We start from the raw sequence: 9,865 nt of genomic DNA, 5'->3' as shown, positions 1-9,865 counted from the left end.
AATTTGATTTGAGATCAATCCGTCCATTCAAAATTGAATCCGACTTCGGTACTGTGTTCATATCGACGTAGGCTACAACATGACGTAAGTTTTGTTACGTTTTGTTAAGATTGGAAATTATGCTATGTCTAGAATCAGATACGATTCATATATAGTGTTCTTGACATAGTAGACATCATAGAATCGAAGTCAGATTAAGAAACAGATTGAGTATGAAATTGTTATGAATTTCAGAGTTAAATTGACTGAGATGTGATGTCAGATTCGTACGGTGGTTGATTATAAGTTATTGGAATTAGTATATACCAGTGTGGTATCACCGGTATCGCAAGATTGTACTGTTGTACCGTCAGAATTTGATAAGACAGAGATGTCTTGATTTGAATAGAATATTAATGCAGTATATTGATATTGTCATTGCCAGATTGAACATTGACAGACTTTGAGTCGAGACTTCGATTGTATCAGAGCGACAGAAAGAAAGGTATAAATAAATGTTGATTCGGTATTACACAACTCGAGTTAGGCTTGACTTGAGTTTCCCAAAATCACATACTTTATTTTATTGCATTGATATTTGAAAATTATCAGATTGATATGTTTAGTCTATTGAATTTATAGCAGAGCAAGAGTCCGAGTCTAGGGCAGATCAGCCTAGCTAGGGCAGAACCGCCGAGTCTTTGTCAGAACCGCGAAGACTCTAGAATTACGGTGTATCGATGAGCTTAGATGTAGATCGACGTCTATTGTAGACATTCGATACAGCATACCAAAGTCTAAATTAGATCGGGATCCCTAGGTTAGAAATAAGTTGAGATAAGATAATAAGTCATTGACTTAAATACAGATTCGTATTGGTTCATGTAGTCAGATTGGATACCTGTTTTAATGATTGTTTATGCTTTTATATATGTTTTATATGATTGCATTGATACATTGTTTATACTGGGATATTTATATCTCATTGGAGTTATTCGGCTGTTGTCTTGTCTGTATGTGTGCATGGCAACAGGTGGGACAGGTTCAGGGTCACAGAGGTGAAGAAAGATCGAGTTAGAGTGGAGACTACGGACTTGGACTAGAGTTAGGGTTTAAACACTTGTTATATAGTTGTTAAACCTTAGTTGAGACTGATTGTATATAGTGCAAGATTTGTACTTTTAATACTGACGTGTATGTTAAGATGTATGCCATTACGTTCCGCATTTTAAAAAAAAAATATATTTAGACCCTGTTTATTATAATTAAATAAATTAGTCCCAATGACGATTAATAAGATGATTAGCGTCCGGGTCCCCACACGGATATATAGTGTCCTTGTGGTGTGGAGAAATATGTGAATTTCTTGCTTTCCTCTTGCATCCGAATCTGATAAAAACCAGACTTACAATCAAATTTAGAGAATATCTTCGCATTGCGTATACAACTAATTAGATACTCTCTACTAGGTATAAAATACACATCAAACTCAAGAATTTTATTAATTTCTTGGTAATTAATAACTAGTCTGGGTTTGTTTGTTTTTTATTTCACCATTTCTTACAAGAAATCTTGGGCTGTTGTATGGTGAAATTTCTGCTTTAATCAAACCAAGGTTCAGATGTTCCTTGATTATGATTTGCATATCTCTTTGATCAACTATGTTCATTGGGATAGGCTTCCATCGAAAAAATTCATACTCTTTACCTTCCTTAATTTTAAGGCAAGTTTTGAGTTGATTTTTATCCCACCAAGCCAATGGATCTTCATTGTAATTTTCATTGATTCTTCTCTTGACATCTTCTAATGATACATTTGATTCTTTTCTTGACATCTTCTAATAATACCTTTGATTCAACTCTACATCATTCTGTTGTAGAGCTATCTTGAGACATTCTATTTTTTCCGGTTGAAGCATCTTATCTACTCTTAATTGAAGCATTGTTTCTCCAAACGGTCTAGAATCCTTCATCTTTGGGTTCAGAAGTTTTCTTCCATCACCACGATTGCTACGAAACTGAATTAAGAATTTTTTGTGAAATGTCTTTCTTAGTCTCTGGACTATGATTTTGTTATCACAAGGTGTTGTAAAAACTAAGCGTCTAGTCTCATTTTCTTACGTGTAGGACATAAAAATTTGTAGAAAATTATTTCCAAATAGAATGTCAACGTCTTTATCATGAAAATAAATTGGTGGTGTTTTTACCTTATACCAAGGTGTTTGTCCAGCACCTCCAATCACGGTTCCTGTCATTTTAATCCTTTTACATAAGATTAAAATCCTTTTAGAGAAATCTCTTCCAGCAATCTTAGGTAAATATTCTTCCAAATTATTTGGAAAAACTCCTCATTTTGCTGTACAGATTCCAACGTCTGAATTAGTATAAGCAGCAAAATATTCTACCTTATATTATTCGTATAACATTCCTACTGGAATATATATCGAGAACGGGCTGTGGTAATTGGATTTTTCACATTTTATCCTCAGCCGTAAACTTCATTTCATATTCCAGACGTTTCCAAGGTTTATGATTCTCAAGAAACTCTAGCCCAAGAACCAATCGATCTGGTTCTTTTCCTAGAATTCATTCGATATGAACTTCTAATTCTCCAATGTTAATCATTCCTTGGTATGTTCCTATCATAGGTTGTTCTGAATAGTATATAGTATTACAAGAAAATTGATTTCTTTGCTTTGTAATATCAAATACTAATTCTACTTCCTTCCACCCTTCTGGACATCTAAGCTTTCCTATTGTCGAAAAGCTTTTTAGTGCCTGTTGGGTTTCTTGGACATGTGTTTTTCCCACCCGTAGCTCTTAATTCTATATCTTTGAAAAGATAGTCTTCTTGATTTCAATCTAAAACTTTGATTCATCTGTAGAATCATTTTGTCTTGTATTTAGATATTTGTTTCCTGTATTAAGAGAAACTCAACTCTTTCTGGATAAATTTCCTGAGCCACTTTTCCAAATATCTCAGGTATTTCAATAAACTCATTTCTAATAAAAAATGCTGAATTATGTGTATTAGATAGAGCATATGAAATTTGATAGGTAATAAAACATGATCTATTACCATCTTTCATCATCTTTTTTTCTTTAAAATTATGATGCAAGCTAAAATCTCGATCTGCTAGGTTGTAAGCAATTTTTGGATAAATTACTCCTACAATTTTTCCTGCACAGATATTTCCTGAGATTGTTCCCAGTACTTAATCTTGAAGGTTACCCATTCGTTTATCCCATGTAGCTATATCAATGGGTGAATCTATTCCTTCTTTAAAAATATATTTTAGCATAATCTGGATTGCTCCGATATGAATCCAGGACATGGTTCGTGCTACTTCTATCTTGAATTTTTTAATTCCTCCTTAATTTCTTCGGAAGAAATTAGTTGCATTTCCATTCTATTTCTTGTAAGTTCCATCGATATTGTGATATTCCTTCTGGAAACTTTATAGATTAGATGATGCTTTCTATTTCTTAGGCCAAGAGTTCCTAATAATTTTTCTACCTGTCATACAGAGAATTCCTGATACCTCTGAAGACTAGGATTTTCTCTCATGATCCTTTGGACCATGTTATGGGATATTGTTGTCTGACTAAAGAAACCAGACAGATCTTCATGTTTTTCATGTCGAAACATCTCGTCTTCAGTCAGATTCTGATTCTGTTCCATCAGATTCTTCCTGACTTAAGACTTCCTCTTCTTCTTATATACTTTCGTCTGAGGTAATATCCTCAAATCGGTATACTTGAATAAGATCTTGATAATAAACTGCTTCTTCAATATCCAGGGTTGGATCGAAGCGTTTAATACCTCTTTTTTAATTTTCTGGACAGTTGATTGAGATATGACCACTTGCTCCACATGTCCAGCAGTTACAATCCTTAAAACTTTCATTAGTTCGAGTGAGCTCTTCTGAAAGTTTTCTTTGTAGGTGTTTTTCCTATGCTTCGAGATGTACTCAATGTTTGAGCTGATATCCTACTTCTTGATGGTCCATTTTTTGCCCAGATTTGTAATATCTGGCCTTTTTTTCTAGACCAAACTGTTCTTAGTTTTCAAGAATTTCTTCCACTTCTGTCATAAGAATGAGTTCTAAAACTTTTCCTCTTCTGCCTTTTTGATTTACTTCCAATAATTGTTGGAAGATCATTTTCTTTCCAACACAAATGAGTATGTTTGTTAATACCCCTTAATCATTTGTAATTATTTTGTAATGCTGTCAGATGACTTCATTCTGCCAATTTTCGTTTGAGAAAAGAGGTTCTTCGTGCCAATGTATCTGAATTGCCAGTGACATATTTCCTTATTAGCATTTCTTTCCAGGGACTTGACATTTTGACGAAGAAAAGTTGCACAGCTATATCTTCTTCGATCCCTGAATTCCATCTATATTTAGTGAATAATATAATAAATTCATCCACTAAACATATGTCATGTAATTCAGGACTATACAGAGCTTGAGTATATTTCTTTTTCTTCTCTGTATCTAAAATAATCTACCCCTACAAATTGTACTTTAAAAAGGGTAGCCATTCTTCCGGCTATCTTGCTAAGAGATTCTCCGGCTAGTACTGATTCTTTGGTTTCTACCGAAGTTATGTCTCAAGAAATTTTAATTGATCCCATAAGATTCATTTATAAAAGTTTAATGAATCCTTCTCTTTTGAGATCAAGTGTGTCTGCTGCGATTCTCTAGCGGATGTCCAATCATATATGATATCTTCTCTGTTTTTTAAGTCTAATACATCTAGGTTAAGCATAACCCCATAATGATATATAGTTTTTAAAACAGATTTCTCATAGGGTGTTTGGTACAAAAAAATTTGAATCTTTCTTGACCTTGTTTCTGCTGAGTGTGATTCTTCACCAGTGTAAAAGTCTGGTTGAAATTATCTCATATTTATATTCTGAAATCCTATACCTCTCTTGGTGGTTCCTGCGAAGATGACCAGGTTATGGTGGGTTATTCACCCCCAGTTGTGTTTATATTTAGATCTACAGCTTTGAGATTTGCAAAAAATTCTGCAAGGTCTTCGAGATTTTCTAGACCAATTCTTACTAAAATTGTCATCAAATTAATTTCTTTTCTGAGACCGTTTTGATCATCTTTTCTTCTTCAGTTAAAGGTTTTTGGTATCACTTTGGCCTTCCTTCTTTGATGTAATAAGGGTTCAGTACCAAATGATGGTGATAACTTTCCTTCAGAACTCCTTCTACTAGAACTTGATTGTTGTTATAGGTTTTGAATTCTTGTTCGAATATTATTTAATATTCCAAGAATTTCTTCATGGTTTTCAAGGATTTTCACTATATTTATTGGTACATGATATAATATATTGTCATAATTCTGTACTGTCTTTTGAATTTCTCTAAGATCTCCGGAAAGTTTAGAGGAGTCCGGTACTATTTCTAGGAACCTGTTATTTTGAATAATAAGTTTATCTTTGGACTCTGATAAGTTCTCCTGTTTTCTTGATATCTAACATTGGTTAGATCTTCCTGTTTCAAATATTCCAGAGTTCTGGAATGAATCCTATAATAAATAATCTCGAACCTGGATTCAGATTCATGTAATTTGAGTACATTCTCCTACTCAAACATTTAATTACATGATAATAATAAATTTGTATGTTTGAAATAATTTTACCTAGGTTCTAATACCATTTCTGGCTCCGTAAAATCAATCATTAAATTTAACACATATAAGGATATTTTGAATATTAACTTACGAATTAGCCGAACCAAATAATCGCACTAATTATGTTATATAAACTACTTCAGCTCTCATTTTCTCAATTTCTGAAAAAACATTAGAGCAGGGAACGATTAAGTACACACACTTAATATTAGTGAAATTTATGCTCTTAAATATAATTATGAATTGATCTTTTTTGAGACAATTTCAATGATTTATATATGTGAGACATGTTAAACCAGTTCACACGTTGAGTGAAAAATAATATTTTTATATAAAAAAATAACAAATACAATCAGTAAATATTTACACTAACAAAGTCAACTATATATCGTTCATTCAAAATGGTCCCTTCTACAATTTACCCAAACAATCTTCTTATTTATTAGTCAAGAAACTGTCGTCATCAACTTGGATCAAGTGGGTATCGAAAATAAAAGGCAAACAACAAATTAGCAATCCCAAAATATTTTGACCAAAGGAATAAATCCGTAGTCAAATTATCACAGTAAATGAATAAATTCTTGGTCAAATTACCTTTTTCACCCACGAGAGTATTCGTTCTCGTCATTATGACTTGCAAGCAACTACATAGTTTTATTTTTCTAAAAAAAAAATTGAAATTTAGAATGAATAAAAAATTAAATTGTTTTAACCAAAATATGATTTTATTTTTAAAAAAATTAAAGATTAACACTCAAAACCGCCATGTTTGTTTTTGTGGGGAATTCTAAAATATCATGTTTTAATTTGCAAAGCTTTTAGGTTTGATCCCTTACGTTTAAGATTTAACATTTAAAGTACTTCCACATGGTTTAATTTTACATTTTTTTCACTAGTAGAAAAATCGGATTTTACTTCGGCAGGCTTTACTTCGGCAATAATAAATTACGAAGTAATACATTACCAATAACTTCAGTAATAACATAAGCTTTACTTCGGATGTTTAAAAAAACGGGCTTCACTATATTTTTTTATTATATTTTACTTCGGCATATCAATGTTGACGAAGTAAAAAAATAAGAAAAATAAGTTCATGCTGAAGTAATAAGATGAACTGCGCCGATTAACAAAGGAAGTTAAACTATATTGAACATTTAGCGACGGTTTGCAGTTAAAAACCCGTCGCTGATTTAATCAGCGACAATTTTTCAAATAGCCGTCGCTAATAGCGACGCTTTTTTCGCGCATATGCGCGAGTGCCTCTGTTCTCGCATCGTAGCTACTGGCCTCCTCGCGCATATGCGCGCATCGGTGTCACGCATATGCGCAAGAGACACTGCCCCTCACACATCAATTTTCGCATGTAATCACATTTCCAGTCACGGTTTGTTTCAAACCGTCGCCGATTTAGTCTGCGACGGTGTTATTAACAACCGTCGCTATTAACGACGGACTTTTCAAAAACCGTCGCTAGTAGCGACGGATTGTAGAAACCGTCGCTGAATAATATCGAATATATCATATTTCCTTCACAGACGAGCTCATTATATCCATCCACATTTTCTCTCAAAATTAACCCTAACACCACGCCGTTCCACTCACCGCCGTGGGCTTCGAACCACCAACACCACCGCCGTTCCACTCACCGAGAGGGAAGCAAAACACCACCACCACCACCGTGCAAAGCACTGAGTTAGTCTGGCACCAGTTTCCCGAGGTATGGTATTGATTGAAACGATAATTGGTAATTTTTTGTTGTCATACCTCTGTTGAGTTATTTATTGAAAATGGCCACCACCAACCTTATCAGAAGTTTGAAATACATGGTGTTAAGACTTTATAAGTCAAGTGTATTCTATGCGGCTCACGTGTTGACAGAATTAATGCAAGCGATTGGTAGGTCTTTCGATACTGTAATTGATATATTGTTGTGTTCAAAGACTCAGTAGTCTATTGTCTTGTATTATCAAGAGCTACTAGTTGAGAAGTCCCTTTCTGTATGACTCAATAGTTTCTGATGAGGTTGGTGGTTGAGATACACACCATTTCTTTGGAGATGCGTGTTGTTTTCTAAGGCCTTGGTTGTCCGTCTCTGTGTTCTTAATGTTCGGCATTGTCTAAAATATTTGTTGTCCCCTTCTTGTTAGGCATTGTCTAATTTTCGGTTTTTCTAACTTATATGCACTATGTGTTGAGGACTGGACATGACGGTGTTTGTTAGTCATTGTCTCCGTCGAATTTTTTTGTTTTTCTAACTTATATGCATCTGTGTAGTCTTCTTTCGTTTGTTAGTCAATAGGTAGTCTTCTTTCGTTTTTTTTGCGCTCTACAAATTAAATTGAAAATGACATTATTAAATGTAATATTTTCAGGTTTAGATCAAATTTATTGTTATATATTTCTGGTATTTTGCTGTATTGAAATGGATAATTCTTGGATTCACTCGGATAGAAGGTCAAAACAGTACGAGGAGGGTGTGGAACTGTTTATCAGAGGTTGTTTAGAGAATCCCCATATTGACCCCAATTTAATTCATTGTCCTTGTTGCAAATGTAAAAATCTTAAAAAAAGACCAGCTAAGTCCGTTCGAGAGCATCTTTATTTCCATGGTTTTAGTCAAAATGCCTCCAAGGGTATTTCTAAAGGGCCAGGTTTTAAAATATTGACGGTATGTATCGTACTTATTTATGAATACATGAATTGGTAGTGGTTATTAATTATATTGTGATTGTTGCATTAACTTTTCAATTACATTATAGGGTAATCTGAAACAAAGTGGTTCGGTTGAGTGTGGATATTGTGTGATGAGGTACATGAAAGAGATAGTCGATTGCGATGATCCATAGTTGGAGAAGATGGTGAGTTTCTTCTTGGGATAAATTTGTTGATTGATTGAGATGAATTGTTGTCATTAAGATATATTTTATTGTTGAGATAATGTGTTGTTGTTGAGATAATGTGTTGCCATTGGGATATATTTTATTGTTGAGATAATTGCTTGAGATGAATTGTTGTCATTGTGATATATTTTATATTATTGATAAAAAAAAGGAAATTTTGTTCCTGATTTTCATATCTTCTGTGTTGTAATATTAAGCTTTTGTGTTTATTCTGTTTATTGCTGATATATGTTTTGGTTAAAATACTTTCTTTTCATTTGTTTTATTTGGTGGGTTGTTGGTTTTATCAAGAAATTTGAAGCCCAGAAATCATATACGGGAGTAAGATTCTGGACTGTAAGTGTTGTCTTTTTTTCAAGATTCTTGTATCATTTCCAAGTGGCACAAATTCAATCTGTTCTTACTTTTAAGTTGATTTCGCTTCTTGAAACAAGAAGTTGGGTGGCTTCAGATTTTGTTGGAGTTTAAGGTGATCTGGTTTTGTCTTTTCCTGTTTTTTTGGTCTATATCTGTCCTTATTGGTTCCCTCATATCGGATTGAACTCGAGACTCTTGTTGTCTGCGTTTATTGGTACATGCATCATGTTAATCATATCAAAATTGTCTCATATATTAATTCTTTTACGTTAATCCTCAAATTAATATGGTTTTACTTTTTTGTGACAGCTTGTTCTTCGAAAAAAATATGTTGTACATGGAAAATTCTTATAATTGTTTTTAAGCATGGGTTAATTATATTTGTGTTCCAAGATTAAGTTTTAATTTTCCTAGCTAGCTTGGCGGCTCATCCAGCCTTACGTTTTTTATGTTTTAATCATCCAGCCTTACGTTTTTTATGTTTCAAATTTCAGTTTGCAGGATCCATCAAGAACCAATATTACACCCAATGTCAATATGACGAGGTTAGAAGTGAATGGAGTGAATTTGTTTACTCCTATGTAGGTGCTTAGATGGATGGTGTATGTTGGGACAAATATTTTGTTTGTCATTGTGGATTTTTGGATATACTTTTGGTTTTGTGGATACATTTTTTGGGTTACTTGTGGATTGATGAATATGTAATTGTGGATTCGTGGATATTAATAATTTTTAGATGGATAATTTATGAGTTTAATTATATTAGTGTATTAAGTCATATATTGCGAAGTCTTTTTTTAACAATTACTTCATCAAAATAAAAAAAATGAAGTGTAATAGGTAAATTACTTCGTTGTTATTTGCAAATTATGAAGTTACATAATATTAAATACTTCGTCAATAAGAAATCAGACGAAGTGATAGAATTAATTTACTTCAACATTGTTATGTTAAAGCGAAGTTGTTTTGCGCAATTACT

At 33.2% G+C, this 9,865-nt stretch overlaps 1 long non-coding RNA gene across 1 annotated transcript; it reads left to right on the top strand.

The window, feature by feature from the left end:
• The first annotated feature begins 8,249 nt into the window (after positions 1-8,249).
• Positions 8,250-9,627, top strand: LOC142554941 (uncharacterized). The gene is made up of 3 exons (XR_012822282.1): positions 8,250-8,297; positions 8,389-8,487; positions 9,381-9,627. It is a non-coding gene; the product is annotated as an uncharacterized LOC142554941 (long non-coding RNA).
• Positions 9,628-9,865: the final 238 nt, after the last annotated feature.

The sequence above is a fragment of the Primulina tabacum genome, chromosome 9 (genome assembly GCF_025594145.1).
Source record: "Primulina tabacum isolate GXHZ01 chromosome 9, ASM2559414v2, whole genome shotgun sequence".
NCBI lineage: Eukaryota > Viridiplantae > Streptophyta > Magnoliopsida > Lamiales > Gesneriaceae > Primulina > Primulina tabacum.
Note: the sequence above shows the minus strand (reverse complement) of the source record. Positions and strands in the feature narration are given on the sequence as shown.